This window comes from Pleurodeles waltl, chromosome 11 (assembly GCF_031143425.1).
Source record: "Pleurodeles waltl isolate 20211129_DDA chromosome 11, aPleWal1.hap1.20221129, whole genome shotgun sequence".
NCBI lineage: Eukaryota > Metazoa > Chordata > Amphibia > Caudata > Salamandridae > Pleurodeles > Pleurodeles waltl.
In genome coordinates this window covers 688856002-688882988 of record NC_090450.1, presented here as the reverse complement: position 1 = coordinate 688882988, position 26987 = coordinate 688856002, and positions in this window count along the sequence as shown.

The following is a 26987-nucleotide window of genomic DNA, read 5'->3' as shown; positions in this document are numbered from 1 at the left end:
TATTTGCTGTACCTGTGCTCCAAACAGCTGTGACTCTACCCTGACTATTTCCTCAACAATGATCCTTAACTCCTCATCAGTGAAATGGGGGTGCCTTAGTGGGGAAATGGGTGTTGTGTGTAGGTGAGAGTGTGTTGAGTAATGTGGTGGGGTGTGTGATGTGGGGTGCATGAGGGATGTATGGGTGTATGTGGCGTGTGTGTCTAGTTGTCTCTATGCTGTTCGTGTCAATCTCCTGACAGTAATTGTTGTTCGTAAAGGGTTGTGGGTAATGTGGGTGTGTGTTTTATGGTGCTGTGGGTGGGTGGGTGGGTGGATGTGGTGTGTGTGTATGAGTGTCAGGTGTGTGTTTTTAGTATGGGCCAATGTAGTGTTGTTTTGTATTTGGGTGTCCATTCTGGTTTACCGCCATTGAATGTCCGCCGTGGTGATTCGTGGTTCATGATGTGGTGGGCGTTGTTTTGTTGGCGTAACGGTATGGGTGTTAGTACCGACAGTTTACCACTGACCTTTGGGCTGGTGGATTTATGTATGTGCCAGTATTCTGTCGGACTGGTGAGTGTGTGTCATAATATGAGGAACGGATATTCGCCACTGCAGCGGTATGTTGACGGCCGTCACTGTGGCGGTAAGCGGGATTTACCGCCAATGTTAAAATGAGGGCCTATGTGTGCCTGTTCTGTTCCTCCCATTATTTTGCCTACTGCATGGCCTACTCCACTTTTATGTACATAGCATATTGTTTCTTCACAACATCTTTTCATTATTATTGTAAAGTGCTCGGTCACCCGAAAGGGTCTAATTTGCATTATATAAAACTCTTAAAAATAAATAAAAATCCAGCAGAAAGGACGCCTCTCACTGCAAAACACAGGTTTGTGAGTGAACACCCCCAGGGTGCCCAACTACTTATACTGAGGGCAGGACTTTCTCTGACTTTCATTCGTACCATCTGAACTGTGAAAGCTGTGTGACCTCAGGTGTGTATTGGAGAGTCCAGACAGGAGTGGTGGAAGAGAAGCTGTGCACCATGTAGGAGGCTGCCAGTCACTGGCGACTGGTACCAGGAGACTGCGGTCTGGAACCTGGGAAATGACCAGAGCCTCTACTATTGTGAATCCACCCTGCTGCTTCCAGTCTGCTTGTGGAAACATGTTTGCCATTGCCACCAGCCTGAGCAGTTCGTACACTTCTGGTACAGTGTGGGCACCAAAATAAGTTCCTCAAACCCCCCCCCCCAAGCTCTCATCTTGTAGTATTTCACTGAGGCAGAATGTGCTGAAATAGCTAATACAACCTTAATTTGCCTTGACTTTTATGGGACGTTGTGAAGGTTTTGAAAAGTCATGGTGCCACAATGAACTCTTTCAGCTACAAATAAGTCTTATCCTCGGTCTCCGCTTGTCTGCCCCTTTAAAGCTATGCACCCCACTGATACCACTTCAGTTGCAGATTTTGATCCTCCTACCTCCCCAAGAGAAAATCTGATGTAAATTGTTCACATAGAATGGGGTCTACCTGGCGATTCCCTGCACCTGCCTAAAATACCTCTTAATGTTACATTTAAAAACATAATTAGAATTTGGCCAGTTGCAGTACGGTCAAGAAGCTCTTGAGTTCACTGCAAGTCTCTTCATTCATTCATGACTGAGACTCAGTAGTAATTCAGGGACTCCTTTTTATTGTTAATTTTCTTGCTGATTAAAATTCTCATGGGATATTTGTCAAATTATTTTTTTCAGGACAACGTACCAAAGCTTGTGCATTTAAGAAAATTTTATATCGCTCTTGGGTTGTCACTAATACAGTGCCACCTTCTATTGCACAGAAACCAGGTCATCCTTTCCATAATATACTTTGTGGGATTTTGGTGTCCTGACTTTTCATCATGATTGTGATAGGTTTACATTATGCTGCCTCCGCAGCACCATATTCTTGATTGAACTTCACCAGTTTGTAGATCCAGTGTTTGCCACAAATAGTGAGTGACACGGAAGTGGTGATTATACAAACTGAATTTGAACTTGATTCACATTGTGAGTGCATTCACTGTTTCACTGCTGAACCATTTTGGGGTAATTATTCTTTTAATTACCCTTACAAGGGGAAGCACTGGACTTTTATGGACCAATCCACTCACACATTTGGCAGAAGATGTAGTTACAGCGCCATCATGTATCTAAGGGCCTCTACTCCTCACCAATTATCAGTGCGATGTTGCCCGTCTGGGATGCTGTGGCAACAAAGGCCAGACTCACAACCTTCCCCTCACTCATGACACCAATCATAGCCAATCCTGACTTTGCACCTGGCTTGCACTCCGAACACTTTAAATGTTGGCGAGAAGGCGACTGTAAACGCCTGGGCTCCCTCTTTGATGCAGACAGGTTTCTTTCTTTCGAGTGACTGCAGGTGGACAACTCCCTGCAGGACACAGACCGTCTACAATACCTCCAGCTTGGCCACTGAGCGCTAAAACCTATGACTCGCACTGGGGGAGGATGTATGCTTCTTCCATTCGAAACATGGTTCGTCCTTAAGACGAATTACCGACAATTAGTCTCAGACTTATATAACTTACTGGGTGGGAATGGGCCTTTGACTAAGACCAAAAGTCAGGTGCATTGGGAAGGGAACTGGATAGATCTCTCTTCACCAATGACTGGACTGATATATATTATAGAGTGCACCACACAGCCCATAACATAGCAGGGACTGAAATGGCATATAAGATTGTATCCTATTGATACCTTATCCCTCAGAGGTTACAGAAGTGGACAACGCATGTGACTACAGAGTGGTGGAGGGGCTTTGGCAACACTGTAATCTTACTGTACTTACTGTGGCATTGCCCCAGGCTCACCTGATTCTGGTACCGGGTCCTTGATGATATCGATCAGGCCTTTGGGATCACCATACCGCAATTCCCGGCCTATGCTATACTAGGGCTCCCTAATACACTGACATACCCTTTGCGTTCACAGAAGGGTCAACAGATGGCACAAGCCAATAAGGATTCTTACCAGGTCATACTCTCCCATTGGGGCACTCCTCATATCTCTGACAGCACTCAATGGCTGTACAGGTTATGGTTCACCTTTGGAAAGGAGAAATTATGTCTAGCCGTGGATCCGGATACTTCTAGATACACTGACGTGGGCCACCTTTATTAACATTGTTTCGCATAAATTCCAAGAGCTAACCTGCCCATCATATCTTTGGGTCTTCCGTTTACTTCCGGATCCACCATAGGGGTAGGTTGCAGGTGGGGATCAGTGACCACTCACCAATGCAGCCTACTTGTACTCACTGTCTGTCTGTCATTACATCAGCAATGCACGGAATGGGACTGGGGCAGGGTTTGGCTTTTTTATTTGATGAATTCATTGTGTTTACATTATGGCATCTGGCTGTGTACAGTGCTATGTTCTGATTTTCCTTTAATGCACAGCCAGCCCACAGGGTTGTAGGCGAGATGCTGTGTACTGCTTAAAAGGGGCGGTTGACCTTCTCCTTGGATAACCTAATAAAACAGAATTGTTCCATAAAGGCCCTTACAAGGCTGTCCTCCAGGGAGCGTTTGTGTAGTGATGCTCCTCACAGCAGTGTAGTATCAAGTCTTGTGAACCCATAACCGAGGTACAAAGAGCTGTGAGGTTTCTGCATATGGCTGTCATCAGCTAAAATGAAAGTGTGATTAAGACAGACAAAATTCTGGGTCTCCCCCAGATTCCCCTTCACCTTGCACAAAGCAGTCCCACTTTTACCATCTACCAAGAAGTAGTGGGGAAGAAAGTCTAGTCTGCAGCCCATTACTAACAAAGTCTTCAGAGAATTTTGAAAGGTAGAGCCTAATCTCTCCCCTCCTCACCTCAATGTCCAGATCACCAGCCGCAGGAATGCAGACAATACACTTCCACTGTGTGAGAATGCAGTCCTCACCCTCCCTCTTGTGTCATGTCAAACTAGAGGAATTCAAATTGAACTCCACTTTGCTTTGCAATTAATACTGTGAGCCCAACTTGTGGATAAACATCAGAAGACATCCATCGTGGCATTTGCTGAATCTCCCTTTCAGTGTAGGTATTATTTACCCATATATATTTCATCACTGCTAGGATCCAAAGGTTACTACTTATTTGAGCACAACCTTAAGCCTAAAGGCCTGATTTAGATCTTGATGGTATTACCGCCAAGCCACATCAGCGGCAGGCCCGAAAAGACCATCAAGTTGGCGGACAGATATTGCGGCTAAGCCAAAGAGCACCATGATGGACTCCGTGGCGGGAGCTGCATCCCACAGCTGACAGGGGGGTGGGGGGGGGGGGGGGAGACTCCAATGCCGACAGGTAAGCCCTCTGTTACCATCTTGGCGGCATCACACAGTTGTGCTGCCGGTGTTTCAGCAGCAGACCCTTGGCGGTGGGAGTCAGTTGCGGGACCCATGCAGTATAGAACTATGGCTGTGGCTACTGGTAGGATTCAAGTAGCCCACACCTATTTTACATTAGACCATTGTGAACACCTGCAAAACATACTATAAAACATACTCCATTCCAGACCCTGATCCTTTGCCATCCCTATAAAGCAGGCCATTCAGGCACCAGAAACGTCAGGCTAGGAGTACGTTTTATTTTTTTTTTCCTCTCCCTCTGTGGTATTTTGTGTTCTATTCTACTTAATTTTATTACTCTTTTTTACAAAACAACATTTATATTGCACCAAAAAACACAAGGGAAGAGAAATCACAGTTTCACAGAGGGAGAGCTGACTGTCATGGTGGATGAAATAATTAGAGTAGAGCCATATTGTTTGGAGTACAAGTACAAAATACTATCATTTCCTAGAAAAGGCAAAAGTGGTCCAGAATAGTGGACAGAGTGAATGCTCTATCTAACAATCAGCACACACAGGAGGAGATTAGGAGGAGGTGGAACGACCTGCAGGGGAAAGTCCATTCCCTGGCCTCCAAGCATCACCTGGAGAGCCTGAGGACTGGTGGTAGTTTACCCAGCCCCCATTATAACTATTTCCCTGGAAGGAAAAGGTCTTGCAGATCCTACATCCTGAAGACTTGACTGGAATCCCTGGTGGAGTGGAGTGTGGCACGTGGCACTTAACAATGCCTTAACAGTCACAAATGGAATTCTGTCCTTAAGTTAGACATTTAGAATGTTTCAACACCCTTAGCAAAACAGATATAACTTAACTTGACTACACATAATATCTTCTTCCTTACCTGTTATTAGCCTCATGGTTGAAACTCTCTCATTAACAATATACAATATGTGTAGTCAGATTGTGTGTTGGCCCCTATGGATCATCCCTTGCAGTTGCACAGTTCCTTGTGTACTATCAATGTATGTTATTCTCCCAAAATAGGCCATAAACTTCATCTATTTGCACAGGAAGGTATAGTCTGTAAGTGGTATTTTAACCTATACCCATATGTGTGTATATGTTGTAAATGTGTGTTCATCTCCACTATAGTTATTGAAACAGATAAGTGCAACTCATTTTCAAACAAGTATTGTCTATGGTGTGATCAGATGACTACAACTACAATGATGCAGTTTTTGTATCTGCAAAACTATAGTGCTGTGTAATGTTGCTCCACCTCCTTTTACTTCCATATGTGCACACATCTCGACAAATTGTGCATTACACAGTCACTATGTGTAGGAGGCTGGCCTGGCTTGTAGTGGGTACCAGGGGTACTTACACTTTCTGCCAGGTCCAGTTATCCCTTATTAGTGTAGAAGAGATGTTTCTAGCAGCTTAGGCTGATAGAAGGTAGCTATGGCAAAGCAGCTTAGGCTGAACTAGGAGACATGTAAAGCTCCTACTATACCACTGGTGTCATATGCACAATATCATAAGAAAACACAATACACAGAAGTACTAAAAATGAAGGTACTTTATTTTTCTGACAATATGCCAAAAGTATCTCAGTGAGTACCCTCAGTATGAGGATAAGTTATATACACAATATATATGTACACAAACCAAATTATGCAGGTAATAGCAAGAAAAGTAATGCAAGCAATGTAAAGTTACAGTAGATTGCAATAGGAGCACATAGGTATAGGGGTAACACAAACCATATACTCCAAAAGTGGAATGCGAACCACGAATGGACCCCAAACCTATGTGAGCTTGTAGAGGGTCGCTGGGACTGTAAGAAAACAGTGAGGGTTAGAAAAATGGCCCACCCCAAGACCCTGAAAGGTAGGTGTAAAGTACACCTACTACCCCCAGAGAGCACAGAAGTCGTGATAGGGGGATTCTGCAGGAAGAACGAACACTAGCAATGCAACAACAGTGGATTTCCGGACCTGAGTACCTGTAAGACATGGGGACCAAGTCCAATAGTCGCGACAGTGTCGACAGTGGGCAGGAGCCAGGGAAATGCCAACTGAGGGTGCAAGGAAGCTGCCACCGGATGGAAGAAGCTTGGAGTTCTGCAAGAAAGAAGAGGACTAGGAACTTCCCCTTTGGAGGATGGATGTCCCACGTCGCGATGAAGCTTGCAGAGGTGTTCCCACGCAGAAAGACTGCAAACAAGCCTTGCTAGCTGCAAGGGTCGCAGAGGAGGTTTTTGGGTGCTGCTGTGGCCCAGGAGGGACCAGGATGTCACCACTTGGAGGAGGAGACAGAGGGGGTGCCCAGCAAGTTAGGGAGCCCTCACAGAAGCAGGCAGCACCCGCAGAAGTACCTGAACAGACACTTAGAAGAAAAGTGAACCTGAGTCCACCCGAAGTCACAAAAGGGAGTCCCACGACGCCGGAGGACAACTCAGAAAGTTGTGCACTGCAGGTTAGATTGTCGGGGACCCAGGCTTGGCTGTGCACGAAGGAAATCCTGGAAGAGTGCACAGGAGCCGGAGCAGCTGCAAATCACGCAGTACCCAGCAATGCAGTCTAGTGTGGGGAGGCAAGGACTTACCTACACCAAACTTGGACTGAAGAGTAACTGGACTGTGGGAGTCGCTTGGACAGAGTTGCTGAGTTCCAGGGACCACGCTCGTTGTGCTGAGAGGGGACCCAGAGGACCAGTGATGCAGTCTTTTGGTGCCTGCGGTTGCAGGGGGAAGATTCCGTCGACCCACGTGAGATTTCTTCAGAGCTCCTGGTGCAGAGAGGAGGCAGGATACAAGGTTGCTAGTAGTCGTCTTGCTACTTTGTTGCGGTTTTGCAGGCGTCCTGAGCAGTCAGCGGTCGATCCTTTGGCAGAAGGTGAAGAGGGAGATGCAGAGGAACTCTGATGAGCTCTTGCATTTGTTATCTGGTGAGATCCCCAAAGCAGAGACCCTAAATAGCCAGAAAAGGAGGTTTGGCTACCTAGGAAGGGGGATTGGCTACCAAGAGAGGTAAGAGCCTATCAGAAGGAGCCTCTGACGTCACCTGCTGCCACTGGCCACTCAGAGCAGTCCAGTGTGCCACAGACACCTCTGTTTCCAAGATGGCAGAGGTCTGGGACACACGGAAGGAGCTCTGGGCACCTCCCCTGGGAGGTGCAGGTCAGGGGAGTGGTCACTCCCCTTTCCTTTGTCGAGTTTCGCGCCAGAGCAGGGCTGGGGGATCCCTGAACGGGTGTAGACTGGCTTATGCAGAGATGGGCACCATCTGTGCCCATCAAAGCATTTCCAGAGGCTGGGGGAGGCTACTCCTCCCCAGCCTTCACACCTATTTCCAAAGGGAGAGGGTGTTACACCCTCTCTCAGAGGAAGTCCTTTGTTCTGCCTTCCTGGACCAGGGCTGCCTGGACTCCAGGAGGGCAGAAACCTGTCTGAGGGGTTGGCAGCAGCATCAGCTGCAGTGGAGACCCCGGAAAGGCAGTTTGGCAGTACCCGGGTTCTGTGCTAGATACCCGGGGGATCATGGAATTGTCCCCCCAATGCCAGAATGGCATTGGGGTGACAATTCCATGATCTTAGACATGTTACATGGCCATGTTCGGAGTTACCATTGTGACGCTGTACATAGGTAGTGACCTATGTACAGTGCACACGTGTAATTGTGTCCCCGCACTCACAAAGTCCGGGGAATTTGCCCTGAACGATGTGGGGGCACCTTGGCTAGTGCCAGGGTGCCCACACACTAAGTAACTTTGCACCCAACCTCCACTAGGTGAAGGTTAGACATATAGGTGACTTATAAGTTACTTAAGTGCAGTGGTAAATGGCTGTGAAATAACGTGGACGTTATTTCACTCAGGCTGCACTGGCAGGCCTGTGTAAGAATTGTCAGAGCTCCCTATGGGTGGTAAAAGAAATTCTGCAGCCCATAGGTGTAAGGAAATGCCTCCTTGGCATGGTTGCCCCCTGACTTTTTTTGCCTTTGCTGATGCTATGTTTACAATTGAAAGTGTGCTGAGGCCTGCTAACCAGGCCCCAGCACCAGTGTTCTTTCCCTAACCTGTACTTTTGTATCCACAATTGGCAGACCCTGGCATCCAGATAAGTCCCTTGTAACTGGTACTTCTAGTACCAAGGGCCCTGATGCCAAGGAAGGTCTCTAAGGGCTGCAGCATGTCTTATGCCACCCTGGAGACCTCTCACTCAGCACAGACACACTGCTTGCCAGCTTGTGTGTGCTAGTGAGGACAAAACGAGTAAGTCGACATGGCACTCCCCTCAGGGTGCCATGCCAGCCTCTCACTGCCTATGCAGTATAGGTAAGACACCCCTCTAGCAGGCCTTACAGCCCTAAGGCAGGGTGCACTATACCATAGGTGAGGGTACCAGTGCATGAGCATGGTACCCCTACAGTGTCTAAACAAAACCTTAGACATTGTAAGTGCAGGGTAGCCATAAGAGTATATGGTCTGGGAGTCTGTCAAACACGAACTCCACAGCACCATAATGGCTACACTGAAAACTGGGAAGTTTGGTATCAAACTTCTCAGCACAATAAATGCACACTGATGCCAGTGTACATTTTATTGTAAAATACACCACAGAGGGCACCTTAGAGGTGCCCCCTGAAACTTAACCGACTGTCTGTGTAGGCTGACTAGTTCCAGCAGCCTGCCACACCAGAGACATGTTGCTGGCCCCATGGGGAGAGTGCCTTTGTCACTCTGAGGCCAGTAACAAAGCCTGCACTGGGTGGAGATGCTAACACCTCCCCCAGGCAGGAGCTGTGACACCTGGCGGTGAGCCTCAAAGGCTCACCCCTTTGTCACAGCCCAGCAGGGCACTCCAGCTTAGTGGAGTTGCCCGCCCCCTCCGGCCACGGCCCCCACTTTTGGCGGCAAGGCTGGAGGGAACAAAGAAAGCAACAAGGAGGAGTCACTGGCCAGTCAGGACAGCCCCTAAGGTGTCCTGAGCTGAGGTGACTCTGACTTTTAGAAATCCTCCATCTTGCAGATGGAGGATTCCCCCAATAGGGTTAGGATTGTGACCCCCTCCCCTTGGGAGGAGGCACAAAGAGGGTGTACCCACCCTCAGGGCTAGTAGCCATGGGCTACTAACCCCCCAGACCTAAACACGCCCTTAAATTTAGTATTTAAGGGCTACCCTGAACCCTAGAAAATTAGATTCCTGCAACTACAAGAAGAAGGACTGCCTAGCTGAAAACCCCTGCAGAGGAAGACCAGAAGACGACTACTGCCTTGGCTCCAGAAACTCACCGGCCTGTCTCCTGCCTTCCAAAGATCCTGCTCCAGCGACGCCTTCCAAAGGGACCAGCGACCTCGACATCCTCTGAGGACTGCCCCTGCTTCGAAAAGACAAGAAACTCCCGAGGACAGCGGACCTGCTCCAAGAAAGGCTGCAACTTTGTTTCCAGCAGCTTTGAAAGAACCCTGCAAGCTCCCCGCAAGAAGCGTGAGACTTGCAACACTGCACCCGGCGACCCCGACTCGGCTGGTGGAGATCCAACACCTCAGGAGGGACCCCAGGACTACTCTGATACTGTGAGTACCAAAACCTGTCCCCCCTGAGCCCCCACAGCGCCGCCTGCAGAGGGAATCCCGAGGCTTCCCCTGACCGCGACTCTTTGAATCCAAAGTCCCGACGCCTGGGAGAGACCCTGCACCCGCAGCCCCCAGGACCTGAAGGACCGGACTTTCACTGGAGAAGTGACCCCCAGGAGTCCCTCTCCCTTGCCCAAGTGGAGGTTTCCCCGAGGAATCCCCCCCTTGCCTGCCTGCAGCGCTGAAGAGATCCCGAGATCTCTCATAGACTAACATTGCGAACCCGATGCCTGTTTCTACACTGCACCCGGCCGCCCCCGCGCCGCTGAGGGTGAAATTTCTGTGTGGGCTTGTGTCCCCCCCGGTGCCCTACAAAACCCCTCTGGTCTGCCCTCCGAAGACGCGGGTACTTACCTGCAAACAGACCGGAACCGGGGCACCCCCTTCTCTCCATTCTAGCCTATGTGTTTTGGGCACCACTTTGAACTCTGCACCTGACCGGCCCTGAGCTGCTGGTGTGGTGACTTTGGGGTTGCTCTGAACCCCCAACGGTGGGCTACCTTGGACCAAGAACTGAACCCTGTAAGTGTCCTACTTACCTGGTAAAACTAACAAAAACTTACCTCCCCCAGGAACTGTGAAAATTGCACTGTGTCCACTTTTAAAACAGCTATTTGTCAATAACTTGAAAAGTATACATGCAATTTTTATGACTTGAAGTTCCTAAAGTACTTACCTGCAATACCTTTCGAACAAGATATTACATGTAGAATTTGAACCTGTGGTTCTTAAAATAAACTAAGAAAAGATATTTTTCTATACAAAACCTATTGGCTGGATTTGTCTCTGAGTGTGTGTACCTCATTTATTGTCTATGTGTATGTACAACAAGTGCTTAACACTACTCCTTGGATAAGCCTACTGCTCGACCACACTACCACAAAATAGAGCATTAGTATTATCTATTTTTACCACTATTTTACCTCTAAGGGGAACCCTTGGACTCTGTGCATGCTATTCCTTACTTTGAAATAGCACATACAGAGCCAACTTCCTACATTGGTGGCAGCGGTGGGATACAAGACTTTGCATTTGCTGGACTACTCAGCCAATACCTGATCACACGACAAATTCCAAAATTGTCATTAGAAATTGATTTTTGCAATTTGAAAAGTTTTCTAAATTCTTAAAAGACCTGCTAGGGCCTTGTGTTAGATCCTGTTTAGCATTTCTTTTAGAGTTTAAAAGTTTGTAAAAGTTTGAATTAGAACCTAGAACCAGTTGTAGATTCTTAAAAAGTATTCCAACTTTTAGAAGCAAAATGTCTAGCACAGATGTGACTGTGGTGGAACTCGACACCACACCTTACCTCCATCTTAAGATGAGGGAGCTAAGGTCACTCTGTAAAATAAAGAAAATAACAATGGGCCCCAAACCTACCAAAATACAGCTCCAGGAGCTTTTGGCAGAGTTTGAAAAGGCCAACCCCTCTGAGGGTGGCAACTCAGAGGAAGAGGATAGTGACTTGGAGGAAAATTCCCCCCTACCAGTCCTATCTAGGGAGAACAGGGTCCCTCAAACCCTGACTCCTAAAATAATAGTCAGAGATGCTGGTTCCCTCACAGGAGAGACCAACACCTCTGAAATCACTGAGGATAGCCCCAGTGAAGAGGACATCCAGTTAGCCAGGATGGCCAAAAGATTGGCTTTGGAAAGACAGATCCTAGCCATAGAGAGGGAAAGACAAGAGATGGGCCTAGGACCCATCAATGGTGGCAGCAACATAAATAGGGTCAGAGATTCTCCTGACATGTTGAAAATCCCTAAAGGGATTGTAACTAAATATGAAGATGGTGATGACATCACCAAATGGTTCACAGCTTTTGAGAGGGCTTGTGTAACCAGAAAAGTGAACAGATCTCACTGGGGTGCTCTCCTTTGGGAAATGTTCACAGGAAAGTGTAGGGATAGACTCCTCACACTCTCTGGACAAGATGCAGAATCTTATGACCTCATGAAGGGTACCCTGATTGAGGGCTTTGGATTCTCCACTGAGGAGTATAGGATTAGATTCAGGGGGGCTCAAAAATCCTCGAGCCAGACCTGGGTTGACTTTGTAGACTACTCAGTGAAAACACTAGATGGTTGGATTCAAGGCAGTGGTGTAAGTAATTATGATGGGCTGTACAATTTATTTGTGAAAGAACACCTATTGAGTAATTGTTTCAATGATAAACTGCATCAGCATCTGGTAGACCTAGGACCAATTTCTCCCCAAGAATTGGGAAAGAAGGCGGACCATTGGGTCAAGACAAGGGTGTCCAAGACTTCAACAGGGGGTGACCAAAAGAAAGGGGTCACAAAGAATCCCCAGGGGAAGGGTGATGAGACAACCAAAACTAAAAATAGTAAAGAGTCTTCTACAGGCCCCCAAAAACCTGCACAGGAGGGTGGGCCCAGAGCCTCTTCACAAAACAATGGGTACAAGGGTAAAAACTTTGATCCCAAAAAGGCCTGGTGTCATAGCTGTAAACAGCATGGACACCAAACTGGAGACAAGGCCTGTCCCAAGAAAGGTTCCACTCCAAACTCCCATCCAGGTAACACTGGTATGGCTAGTCTCCAAGTGGGATCAACAGTGTGCCCAGAGCAAATCAGGGTCCACACTGAAGCTACTCTAGTTTCTGAGGGTGGGGTGGATTTAGCCACACTAGCTGTCTGGCCGCCTAACATGCAAAAATACAGACAGCAACTCTTAATTAATGGGACTAGAATAGAGGGCCTGAGGGATACAGGTGCCAGTGTCACCATGGTGACAGAGAAACTGGTTTCCCCTGGCCAATACCTGACTGGAAAAACTTACACAGTCACCAACGCTGACAATCAGAGAAAAGTACATCCCATGGCAATGGTTACTTTAGAATGGGGAGGGGTCAATGGCCTGAAACAGGTGGTGGTCTCCTCAAATATCCCAGTGGACTGTCTGCTTGGAAATGACCTGGAGTCCTCATCATGGGCTGAGGTAGAACTAAAAACCCATGCAGCAATGCTGGGTATCCCTGAACTGGTGTGTGTGAAAACAAGAGCACAGTGCAAGGCACAGGGTGAACAAGTAGAGCTGGAGTCTGGAAGAATGGCCCAGCCTACCAAGAGAACAGGAAAGTCAGTTGGGAAACCAACTGCAACACAGCAAAAGAAAGGGAACCTCTCTTCTCAGGAAGAAGTTCTGCCCTCTGAGGGAACTGAGCCTTTGGAGCTTGAACCTTATCAGGTTGAGCTCTTAGGCCCAGGGGGACCCTCAAGGGAGGAGCTGTGTAAGGGACAAGAAACCTGTCCCTCTCTTGAAGGCCTTAGGCAGCAAGCTGCTGAAGAGTCCAAAGGCAAGAAAAATGGAACACATAGGGTCTATTGGGAAGATGGACTCCTGTACACTGAGGCCAGAGACCCCAAACCTGGTGCCACTAGGAGAGTGGTAGTGCCTCAGCTGTTCAGGAAGTTCATCCTAACATTGGCCCATGACATTCCCCTTGCTGGACATTTGGGACAAACCAAGACGTGGGAGAGGTTAGTCAACCACTTCTACTGGCCCAATATGTCCAACATGGTTAAGGAGTTTTGCCTCTCCTGCCCCACCTGTCAAGCCAGTGGTAAGACAGGTGGGCATCCAAAGGCCCCCCTCATTCCACTTCCAGTGGTGGGGGTTCCCTTTGAAAGAGTGGGTGTGGACATAGTTGGTCCACTAGAACCTCCCACAGCCTCAGGAAATATGTATATCCTGGTAGTAGTGGATCATGCTACCAGGTATCCTGAAGCTATTCCCCTTAGGTCGACTACTGCCCCTGCAGTAGCCAAGGCCCTCATTGGTATCTTTACCAGAGTGGGTTTCCCTAAGGAGGTGGTGTCTGACAGAGGTACCAACTTCATGTCAGCATACCTAAAGCACATGTGGAATGAGTGTGGGGTGACTTATAAATTCACTACACCATACCATCCACAAACTAATGGCTTGGTTGAGAGATTCAACAAGACATTAAAAGGCATGATCATGGGGCTCCCAGAAAAACTCAAAAGGAGATGGGATGTCCTCTTGCCATGTCTGCTTTTCGCTTACAGAGAGGTGCCACAGAAGGGAGTAGGATTCTCACCCTTTGAACTTCTGTTTGGTCATCCTGTAAGGGGACCACTTGCTCTTGTTAAAGAAGGCTGGGAGAGACCTCTCCATGAGCCTAAACAAGACATAGTGGACTATGTACTTGGCCTTCGCTCTAGAATGGCAGAGTACATGGAAAAGGCAACCAAAAACCTTGAGGCCAGCCAACAGCTCCAGAAGTTTTGGTATGACCAAAAGGCTGCACTGGTTGAGTTCCAACCAGGGCAGAAAGTCTGGGTTCTGGAGCCTGTGGCTCCCAGGGCACTCCAGGACAAATGGAGTGGCCCTTACCCAGTACTAGAAAGGAAGAGTCAGGTCACCTACCTGGTGGACCTGGGCACAAGCAGGAGCCCCAAGAGGGTGATCCATGTGAACCGCCTTAAGCTCTTCCATGACAGGGCTGATGTGAATCTGTTGATGGTAACAGATGAGGATCAGGAGGCAGAGAGTTAACCTCTCCCTGATCTTCTGTCATCAGACCCAAAAGATGGCACAGTAGATGGAGTGATCTACTCAGACACCCTCTCTGGCCAACAGCAAGCTGATTGTAGGAGAGTCCTACAACAGTTTCCTGAACTCTTCTCCTTAACCCCTGGTCAGACACACCTGTGTACCCATGATGTGGACACAGGAGACAGCATGCCTGTCAAGAACAAAATCTTTAGACAATCTGACCATGTTAAGGAAAGCATCAAGGTGGAAGTCCACAAGATGCTGGAATTGGGAGTAATTGAGCGCTCTGACAGCCCCTGGGCTAGCCCAGTGGTCTTAGTCCCCAAACCTCACACCAAAGATGGAAAGAAAGAGATGAGGTTTTGTGTGGACTACAGAGGGCTCAATTCTGTCACCAAGACAGATGCTCATCCAATTCCAAGAGCTGATGAGCTCATAGACAAATTAGGTGCTGCCAAATTCTTAAGTACCTTTGACTTGACAGCAGGGTACTGGCAAATAAAAATGGCACCTGGAGCAAAAGAGAAAACAGCATTCTCCACACCTGATGGGCATTATCAGTTTACTGTTATGCCCTTTGGTTTAAAGAATGCCCCTGCCACCTTCCAAAGGTTGGTGAATCACGTCCTTGCTGGCTTGGAGTCCTTTAGCACAGCTTATCTTGATGATATTGCTGTCTTTAGCTCCACCTGGCAGGATCACCTGGTCCACCTGAAGAAGGTTTTGAAGGCTCTGCAATCTGCAGGCCTCTCTATCAAGGCATCCAAATGCCAGATAGGGCAGGGAACTGTGGTTTACTTGGGACACCTTGTAGGTGGAGGCCAAGTTCAGCCACTCCAACCCAAGATCCAGACTATTCTGGACTGGGTAGCTCCAAAAACCCAGACTCAAGTCAGGGCATTCCTTGGCTTGACTGGGTATTACAGGAGGTTTGTGAAGGGATATGGATCCATTGTGACAGCCCTCACTGAACTCACCTCCAAGAAAATGCCCAAGAAAGTGAACTGGACTGTGGAATGCCAACAGGCCTTTGACACCCTGAAACAGGCAATGTGCTCAGCACCAGTTCTCAAAGCTCCAGATTATTCTAAGCAGTTCATTGTGCAGACTGATGCCTCTGAACATGGGATAGGGGCAGTTTTGTCCCAAACAAATGATGATGGCCTTGACCAGCCTGTTGCTTTCATTAGCAGGAGGTTACTCCCCAGGGAGCAGCGTTGGAGTGCCATTGAGAGGGAGGCCTTTGCTGTGGTTTGGTCCCTGAAGAAGCTGAGACCATACCTCTTTGGGACTCACTTCCTAGTTCAAACTGACCACAGACCTCTCAAATGGCTGATGCAAATGAAAGGTGAAAATCCTAAACTGTTGAGCTGGTCCATCTCCCTACAGGGAATGGACTTTATAGTGGAACACAGACCTGGGACTGCCCATGCCAATGCAGATGGCCTTTCCAGGTTCTTCCACTTAGAAAATGAAGACTCTCTTGGGAAAGGTTAGTCTCATCCTCTTTCGTTTGGGGGGGGGTTGTGTAAGGAAATGCCTCCTTGGCATGGTTGCCCCCTGACTTTTTGCCTTTGCTGATGCTATGTTTACAATTGAAAGTGTGCTGAGGCCTGCTAAACAGGCCCCAGCACCAGTGTTCTTTCCCTAACCTGTACTTTTGTATCCACAATTGGCAGACCCTGGCATCCAGATAAGTCCCTTGTAACTGGTACTTCTAGTACCAAGGGCCCTGATGCCAAGGAAGGTCTCTAAGGGCTGCAGCATGTCTTATGCCACCCTGGAGACCTCTCACTCAGCACAGACACACTGCTTGCCAGCTTGTGTGTGCTAGTGAGGACAAAACGAGTAAGTCGACATGGCACTCCCCTCAGGGTGCCATGCCAGCCTCTCACTGCCTATGCAGTATAGGTAAGACACCCCTCTAGCAGGCCTTACAGCCCTAAGGCAGGGTGCACTATACCATAGGTGAGGGTACCAGTGCATGAGCATGGTACCCCTACAGTGTCTAAACAAAACCTTAGACATTGTAAGTGCAGGGTAGCCATAAGAGTATATGGTCTGGGAGTCTGTCAAACACGAACTCCACAGCACCATAATGGCTACACTGAAAACTGGGAAGTTTGGTATCAAACTTCTCAGCACAATAAATGCACACTGATGCCAGTGTACATTTTATTGTAAAATACACCACAGAGGGCACCTTAGAGGTGCCCCCTGAAACTTAACCGACTGTCTGTGTAGGCTGACTAGTTCCAGCAGCCTGCCACACCAGAGACATGTTGCTGGCCCCATGGGGAGAGTGCCTTTGTCACTCTGAGGCCAGTAACAAAGCCTGCACTGGGTGGAGATGCTAACACCTCCCCCAGGCAGGAGCTGTGACACCTGGCGGTGAGCCTCAAAGGCTCACCCCTTTGTCACAGCCCAGCAGGGCACTCCAGCTTAGTGGAGTTGCCCGCCCCCTCCGGCCACGGCCCCCACTTTTGGCGGCAAGGCTGGAGGGAACAAAAAAAGCAACAAGGAGGAGTCACTGGCCAGTCAGGACAGCCCCTAAGGTGTCCTGAGCTGAGGTGACTCTGACTTTTAGAAATCCTCCATCTTGCAGATGGAGGATTCCCCCAATAGGGTTAGGATTGTGACCCCCTCCCCTTGGGAGGAGGCACAAAGAGGGTGTACCCACCCTCAGGGCTAGTAGCCATGGGCTACTAACCCCCCAGACCTAAACACGCCCTTAAATTTAGTATTTAAGGGCTACCCTGAACCCTAGAAAATTAGATTCCTGCAACTACAAGAAGAAGGACTGCCTAGCTGAAAACCCCTGCAGAGGAAGACCAGAAGACGACTACTGCCTTGGCTCCAGAAACTCACCGGCCTGTCTCCTGCCTTCCAAAGATCCTGCTCCAGCGACGCCTTCCAAAGGGACCAGCGACCTCGACATCCTCTGAGGACTGCCCCTGCTTCGAAAAGACAAGAAACTCCCGAGGACAGCGGACCTGCTCCAAGAAAGGCTGCAACTTTGTTTCCAGCAGCTTTGAAAGAACCCTGCAAGCTCCCCGCAAGAAGCGTGAGACTTGCAACACTGCACCCGGCGACCCCGACTCGGCTGGTGGAGATCCAACACCTCAGGAGGGACCCCAGGACTACTCCGATACTGTGAGTACCAAAACCTGTCCCCCCTGAGCCCCCACAGCGCCGCCTGCAGAGGGAATCCCGAGGCTTCCCCTGACCGCGACTCTTTGAATCCAAAGTCCCGACGCCTGGGAGAGACCCTGCACCCGCAGCCCCCAGGACCTGAAGGACCGGACTTTCACTGGAGAAGTGACCCCCAGGAGTCCCTCTCCCTTGCCCAAGTGGAGGTTTCCCCGAGGAATCCCCCCCTTGCCTGCCTGCAGCGCTGAAGAGATCCCGAGATCTCTCATAGACTAACATTGCGAACCCGACGCCTGTTTCTACACTGCACCCGGCCGCCCCCGCGCCGCTGAGGGTGAAATTTCTGTGTGGGCTTGTGTCCCCCCCGGTGCCCTACAAAACCCCTCTGGTCTGCCCTCCGAAGACGCGGGTACTTACCTGCAAACAGACCGGAACCGGGGCACCCCCTTCTCTCCATTCTAGCCTATGTGTTTTGGGCACCACTTTGAACTCTGCACCTGACCGGCCCTGAGCTGCTGGTGTGGTGACTTTGGGGTTGCTCTGAACCCCCAACGGTGGGCTACCTTGGACCAAGAACTGAACCCTGTAAGTGTCCTACTTACCTGGTAAAACTAACAAAAACTTACCTCCCCCAGGAACTGTAAAAATTGCACTGTGTCCACTTTTAAAACAGCTATTTGTCAATAACTTGAAAAGTATACATGCAATTTTTATGACTTGAAGTTCCTAAAGTACTTACCTGCAATACCTTTCGAACAAGATATTACATGTAGAATTTGAACCTGTGGTTCTTAAAATAAACTAAGAAAAGATATTTTTCTATACAAAACCTATTGGCTGGATTTGTCTCTGAGTGTGTGTACCTCATTTATTGTCTATGTGTATGTACAACAAGTGCTTAACACTACTCCTTGGATAAGCCTACTGCTCGACCACACTACCACAAAATAGAGCATTAGTATTATCTATTTTTACCACTATTTTACCTATAAGGGGAACCCTTGGACTCTGTGCATGCTATTCCTTACTTTGAAATAGCACATACAGAGCCAACTTCCTACAATAGGGATCTCCTGGAACGCCAATACCCTGGGTACCTCAGTACCCTATACTAGGGAATTATATGGGTGTACCAGTATGCCAATGTGAATTGGTAAATTTAGTCACTAGCCTGTTAGTGACAAATTTGGAAAGCAGAGAGAGCATAACCACTGAGGTTCTGGTTAGCAGAGCCTCAGTGAGACAGTTAGGCATCACACAGGGAACACATACAGGGCACATACTTATGAGCACTGGGGCCCTGCCTGGCAGGGTCACAGTGACACAGACTAAAACAACATATATACAGTGAAATATGGGGGTAACATGCCAGGCAAGATGGTACTTTCCTACACAATCCCCCCCCCCCCCAAACGAAGGACAATAAGACTAGCCATGACCTGATGAGTCTTCATTGTCTAAGTGGAAATATCAGGAGAGTCCATCTGCATTGGAGTGGGTACTCCCAGGTCTATGTTCCACTGTATAGTCCATTCCCTGTAGAGATATGGACCACCTCAACAATTTAGGATTTTCACCTTTCATTTGTTTTAGCCAAAGTAGAGGTTTGTGGTCTGTCTGAACAATAAAGTGAGTGCCAAACAGGTATGGCCTCAACTTTTTCAGTGCCCAGACCACAGCAAAGGCCTCCCTCTCTATGGCAGATCGACGCTTTTCTCTAGGGGTCAACCTTCTGCTGATAAAAGCAACTGGTTGATCCTGGCCCTCAGAATTCAGTTGTGATAAGACTGCCCCTACCCCTAATTCAGATGCATCAGTTTGAACAATTAATTTCTTGGAGTAACATGGGCTTTTTAGGACAGGTGCAGAGCACATGGCCTGTTTGAGCTCCTCAAAAGCTTTCTGACAGCTAGCTGTCCACAATACCTTTTTAGGCATATTTTTACTGGTGAGATCATTAAGTGGGGCTGCTATGGAGCCATAGTTTTTAATGAATCTCCTGTAATACCCAGTGAGGCCTAGGAAGGCTCTCACCTGGGTCTGTGTTGTAGGGGGAACCCAATCCATGATTGTTTGGATTTTCCCCTGCAGTGGTGCAATCTGTTCTCCACCTACCAGGTGTCCCAGATAAACCACCTTTCCCTGCCCTATCTGGCACTTTTAGGCCTTGATAGTGAGGCCTGCCTTTTGCATCCATCCCAGGTGGAGACAGCAATATCATCAAGATATGCTGCACTAAAAGCCTCCAACACTTGCAAGACTGTGTTCACCAACCTCTGAAAAGTGGCAGGTGCATTCTTCAAACCAAAGGGCATCACTGTAAATTGGTAGTGCCCTCCTATAGTTGAAAATGCAGTTTTAGGTTTAGCATCCTCAGCCAATTTGATCTGCCAATACCCTGCAGTCAAATCAAAGGTGCTTAGATACTTGGCAGATGCCAGTGTATCTATGAGCTCATCTGCCCTGGGTATAGGGTGAGCATCAGTTTTTGTTACCTGATTGAGACCTCTGTAGTCTACACAAAACCTCATCTCCCTTTTTCCATCTTTTGAGTGAGGCTTGGTACAAGCACCACAGGACTCGCCCATGGGCTTTCAGAAGGTTCAACCACTCCTAGATCAAGCATTTTCTGAACCTCTTGTTTTATGCAGTCCCTGACATGGTCAGTCTGCCTATAGATTTTACTTTTGACAGGCAAGCTGTCTCCAGTATCAATTGTGTGTTCAAACCAAGATGTGGTGCCTGGCACAGTTGAAAAGAGTTCAGAAAATTGTCCAAGGAGATTTATGCAGTTGTCTTTCGTTTCTGCAGTCAGACAATCTGCTAACACTACTCCCTCCACTAAAGCATCCTCTTCAGTGGAGGAGAAGAGATCAGGGAGAGGGTCACTCTCTTCTTCCTGTCCTTCATCTGTTGCCATGAGCAGGGTAAGATCAGCCCTGTCATAGTACGGTTTTAGGAGGTTGACATGAATCACCCTAAGGGGACTCCTGGCAGTGCCCAGGTCTACCAGATAGGCAACCTCGCCCTTTTTCTCAACAATTAGATGGGGTCCACTCCATTTGTCCTGGAGTGCTCTTGGGGCCACAGACTCCAATACCCACACCTTCTGTCCTGGTTGGTACTGGATCAGAACAGCCTTCTGGTCATGCCATTGCTTCTGGAGCTCTTGGCTGGCCTGAAGGTTTTTACTGGCCTTTTTCATGTACTCAGCCATTCTGGATCTTAGGCCAAGTACATAGTCCACTATGTCCTGTTTGGGAGCTTTTAAAGGTTGTTCCCAACCCTCCTTCACAAGTGTTAGTGGACCTCTTACAGGGTGTCCAGAGAGGAGTTCAAAGGGGCTGAAGCCCACTCCTTTCTGGGGTACCTCCCTGTAAGCAAAAAGGAGGCAAGGTAACAGGACATCCCATCTCCTCCTGAGTTTTTCAGGAAGTCCCATTATCATACCTTTGAGAGTTTTATTAAACCTCTCTACCAGTCCATTAGTTTGTGGATGATAAGGAGTGGTGAATTTGGATGTTACACCACATTCCTTCCACATAGCTTTCAAGTATGCAGACATAAAGTTTCTACCCCTGTCTGATACAACCTCTTTTGGGAAACCCACCCTGGAAAAGATACCCAGGAGGGCCTTTGCCACTGCAGGCGCTGTAGTGGTCCTTAGAGGAATTGCTTCAGGATATCTTGTGGCATGGTCCACAACCACTAAGATAAACCTATTGCCTGAAGCAGTAGGAGGGTCAAGGGGGCCAACTATGTCAACCCCTACCCTTTCAAAGGGGACCCCAACCACAGGTAGTGGAATAAGGGGAGCCTTTGGTGTGCCACCAGTCTTGCCACTGGCTTGGCAGGTCACACAAGACTTGCAAAAATCTTTAGTGTCCTCTGACATCCTAGGCCAGTGAAACAGGGGGACAAACCTTTCCCATGTTTTGATCTGGCCCAAATGCCCAGCCAAAGGAATGTCATGTGCCAGAGTTAGGATGAACTCTCTGTACTGCAGGGGAATGACCAATCTCCTGGCTGCTCCAGGTTTTGGGTCCCTTGCCTCTGTGTACAAGAGGTTGTCCTCCCAGTAAACTCTATGTGTGTCACTGACATCCCCATTTTGCTGCTTGACAGCTTGCTGTCTGAGACCCTCTAATGTGGGACAGGTTTGCTGTGCCACACTCAGCTCTTCCCTGGCAGGCCCCCCTCCACCCAAAAGCTCAGCAGTGTCTTTTGCCAGCTCATCTGGTGAAGGTTCTGCACAGGGAGGAAATTCTTCTTCCTCAGAAGGAGAATCATCTGTAGGGGGAGGGATAGTGGGTAGGGATTTACCCTTGCTACCCCTAGCTTTAGGGAGCACTTGGTCCATTGTTCCAGGATCCAAGTTACCCTGTCCTTTTTGCTTTTTGGCCTGAGCCCTTGTCAAAGCAAAAATATGGCCAGCATTGCTGCATGAGCCTCCAACTCCACTTCTGCCCAAGCTAATGTCTCTAAATCGTTCCCTAGTAGACAGTCTACAGGTAAATCTGAGGCAACCACAACTTTCTTTGGACCAGTAACCCCCCACCCCCTCCCCACCCCAGTTGAGATTCACAACAGCCATGGGGTGGCTAAGAGTGTTGTTATGAGCGTCTGTCACTTGGTACTGCTGACCAAGTAGGTGTTGATCAGGGCGCACCAATTTCTCTATCACCATGGTAACACTGGCACCTGTGTCCCTGTAGGCCTGAACCTCAACACCATTTATTAGGGGAAGTTGCTTGTACCTATCCATATTAAGGGTACAAGCAACCAAGGTGGACAAATCAATGGCACCTTCAGAGACTAACACAGCCTCTGTGGTCTCCCTAACAAGATCAACCCCAACTAAATTACCAAAAGTGAGCCCAGCTACTCCCTTGGATTGGCTATTAGTAGGTTTGCTCCCACCACCACTGCTATTACTAGGGGCACTAGGATTTGCAGTAGGGGTTGTGGTAGTGGGAGGTTTGGTGTTTTTCTTTGGATAACTTGATTATTGGAAGAGGATTTGGACCCAACACCCCCACCAGAGGATTTTTGTGGGCCTGATGAAGACTCAGTTTTACCTTTGTCCCCACCCTTGTCAGAAGACTTACCATCCTTCTTCTTGCCATCCTTGTCACCCCCTGTATGAACTTTTCTGTTCATTCTTGTTCTGACCCATTTGTCTGCCTTCTTTCCCAATTCTTGGGGAGAGGTCAGATCTGATCCCACTAGATATTGGTGTAGCAAGTCAGACACACAGTTATTCAGAATATGCTCTATCAGAATAAGATTATACAGGCTTTCATAGTCAGAAACTTTACTGCCATGTAACCACCCTTCCAAGGCCTTCACCGAACAGTCAACAAAGTCTATCCAGTCTTGTGAGGACTCTTTTCTGGTGTCTCTGAACTTAATCCTGTATTGTTCAGTGGTTAAGCCAAATCCATCCAAGAGTGCATCCTTCAAAACTGCAAAATTGTTAGCATCACTTTCTCTAACAGTAAGTCCCTACCCTTTCCATTGAAAGATAGCCACAATATAGCAGCCCACTGCCTTTGAGTGTACTGCCTTTACCATACAGGCCTGTACCATACAGGCCTTCTCAAGTGCAGCAAACCACTTGTTGATGTCATCCCCCTCCTTGTAAGGGGGGACTATCTTGTGCAGATTCCTGGAATCATGCTCTCTAACAGGATTACTATCAGGAATACTGCTGCTGCCACCACGGGGTCCAAACCCCAATCTCTGTCTATCCTTCTCCAGGTCTAGGGATCCCCTATCTAAGGCCAGCTGTTGCTGTTTAAGCTTCAGTCTGGTCCCTTCCACTCTCAACTTTTTTAGTTCCCTTTCTAACATGTTGTCTTCAGGGTGGGTGGGTTGGGAATGCTTGGACACAGAAGATACATTGTAAACAACAGAGGGAGCTCTGTCCCTAACTGACTGAACCCTAATAACCTGGCCTCCAGGAATATAGACACCCCTACTATGATGGGAACCTCCATTACTACCAGCATTACTAGGTGGCCTGCTAAGGGGCAGATTTGGAACAGAACCCTCCCCACCTCCCTCAAGGAGATCCCCTGAGTCAGAATGGGAGCCTTCTATTAACCTCTCATTTGAAGTGCCTCCTAGGGACTCATCATTCACAATAAGCATGTTATATAGAAACTCTTTTTGTAGGGTTCGTTCCTATCACTAAACCTCTATCTAAGCAGAGACTCCTTAGGCTCTTGTAATTCAAATTGTCATAAGTAGTATTGACCATTTTAAGAGCAGACTCTATATCAGACATGATAGTAAAAGGTTTAGAGACAGTGAGAAGAAAGAAAAAGTTTCAGAACTTTTTAAAGAACAGAGAAGAAACTTTTTCTAACTTTTAGAAACTTTTGAGAAGTTTAGAGAAACTTTTCAGAGCTTCGTAAAAAGTTTGAGAGAAGAAAAGCAAAACTTTTTGGTTAGGTGTACATTTACTGAACTTGTTTTGTATATTATTCTCTTATGAAAAGTACACAATGACAAAGTGGTAAGTAGTTACAAGTACTTATCCCACTGCTGCACAACCAATTTAGGAGGCTGGCCTGGCTTGTAGTGGGTACCAGGGGTACTTACACTTTGTGCCAGGTCCAGTTATCCCTTATTAGTGTAGAAGAGGTGTTTCTAGCAGCTTAGGCTGATAGAAGGTAGCAATGGCAAAGCAGCTTAGGCTGAACTAGGAGACATGTAAAGCTCCTACTATACCACTGGTGTCATATGCACAATATCATAAGAAAACACAATACACAGAAGTACTAAAAATAAAGGTACTTTAATTTTATGAAAATATGCCAAAAGTATCTCAGTGAGTACCCTCAGTATGAGGATAAGTTATATACACAAGATATATGTACACAAACCAAATTATGCAGGTAATAGCAAGAAAAGTAATGCAAGCAATGTAAAGTTACAGTAGATTGCAATAGGAGCACATAGGTATAGGGGCAACACAAACCATATACTCCAAAAGTGGAATGCGAACCATGAATGGACCCCAAACCTATGTGAGCTTGTAGAGGGTCGCTGGGACTGTAAGAAAACAGTGAGGGTTAGAAAAATAGCCCACCCCAAGACCCTGAAAGGTAGGTGTAAAGTACACCTACTACCCCCCGAGAGCACAGAAGTCGTGATAGGGGGATTCTGCAGGAAGAACGAACACCAGCAATGCAACAACAGTGGATTTCCAGACCTGTACCTGTAAGACAAGGGGACCAAGTCCAATAGTCGCGACAGTGTCGAGAGTGGGCAGGAGCCCAGGAAATGCCAGCTAAGGGTGCAAGGAAGCTGCCACCGGATGAAAAAAGCTTGGAGTTCTGCAAGAAAGAAGAGGACTAGGAACTTCCCCTTTGGAGGATGGATGTCCCACGTCGCGATGAAGCTTGCAGAGGTGTTCCCACGCAGAAAGACCGCAAACAAGCCTTGCTAGCTGCAAGGGTCGCGGTAGAGGTTTTTGGGTGCTGCTGTGGCCCAAGAGGGACCAGGATGTCGCCACTTGGAGGAGGAGACAGAGGGGGCGCCCAGCAAGTTAGGGAGTCCTCACAGAAGCAGGCAGCACCTGCAGAAGTACCTGAACAGGCACTTAGAAGAAAAGTGAACCAGAGTCCACCCAAAGTCACAAAAGGGAGACCCACGACGCCGGAGGACAACTCAGAAGGCTGTGCACTGCAGGTTAGAGTGTCGGGGACCCAGGCTTGGCTGTGCACAACGGAAATCCTGGAAGAGTGCACAGGAGCCGGAGCAGCTGCAAATCACACGGTACCCAGCAATGCAGTCTAGCGTGGGGAGGCAAGGACTTACCTCCACCAAACTTGGACTGAAGAGTCACTGGACTGTGGGAGTCACTTGGACAGAGTTGCTGAGTTCCAGGGACCACGCTCGCTGTGCTGAGAGGGGACCAAGAGGACCAGTGATGCAGTCTTTTGGTGCCTGCGGTTGCAGGGGGAAGATTCCGTCGACCCACTGGACATTTCTTCAGAGCTCCTGGTGCAGAGAGGAGGCAGGCTACTCCCAGAGCATGCACCACCTGGAAACAGTCGGGAAAGCCGGCACAATGAAGCAATACAAGGTTGCTAGTAGTCGTCTTGCTACTTTGTTGCGGTTTTGCAGGCGTCCTGAGCAGTCAGCGGTCGATCCTTTGGCAGAAGGTGAAGAGGGAGATGCAGAGGAACTCTGATGAGCTCTTGCATTCGTTATCTGGTGGGATCCCCAAAGCAGAGATCCTAAATAGCCAGAAAAGGAGGTTTGGCTACCTAGGAAGGAGGATTGGCTACCAAGAGAGGTAAGAGCCTATCAGAAGGAGCCTCTGACGTCACCTGCTGGCACTGGCCACTCAGAGCACTCCAGTGTGCCACAGACACCTCTGTTTCCAAGATGGCAGAGGTCTGGGACACACTGGAGGAGCTCTGGGCACCTCCCCTGGGAGGTGCAGGTCAGGGGAGTGGTCACTGCCCTTTCCTTTGTACAGTTTCACGCCAGAGCAGGGCTGGGGGATCCCTGAACCGGTATAGACTGGCTTATGCAGAGATGGGCACCATCTGTGCCCATCAAAGCATTTCCAGAGGCTGAGGGAGGCTACTCCTCCCCAGCCTTCACACCTATTTCCAAAGGGAGAGGGTGTTACACCCTCTCTCAGAGGAAATCCTTTGTTCTGGCTTCCTGGGCCAGGGATGCCTGGACCCCAGGAGGGCAGAAACCTGTCTGAGGGGTTGGCAGCAGCAGCAGCTGCCGTGGAGACCCCGGAAAGGCAGTTTGGCAGTACCCGGGTTCTGTGCTAGAGACCCGGGGGATCATGGAATTGTCCCCCCAATGCCAAAATGGCATCGGGGTGACAATTCCATGAACTTAGACATGTTACATGGCCATGTTCAGAGTTACCATTGTGACGCTGTACATAGGTAGTGACCTATGTACAGTGCACGTGTGTAATGGTGTCCCCGCACTCACAAAGTCCGGGGAATTTGCCCTGAACGATGTAGGGGCACCTTGGCTAGTGCCAGGGTGCCCACACACTAAGTAACTTTGCACCCAACCTTCACTAGGTGAAGGTTAGACATATAGGTGACTTATAAGTTACTTAAGTGCAGTGGTAAATGGCTGTGAAATAACGTGGACGTTATTTCACTCAGGCTGCACTGGCAGGCCTGTGTGAGAATTGTCAGCGCTCCCTATGGGTGGCAAAAGAAATGCTGCAGCCCATAGGGATCTCCTGGAACCCCAATACCCTGGGTACCTCAGTACCATATACTAGGGAATTATATGGGTGTAGCAGTATGCCAATGTGAATTGG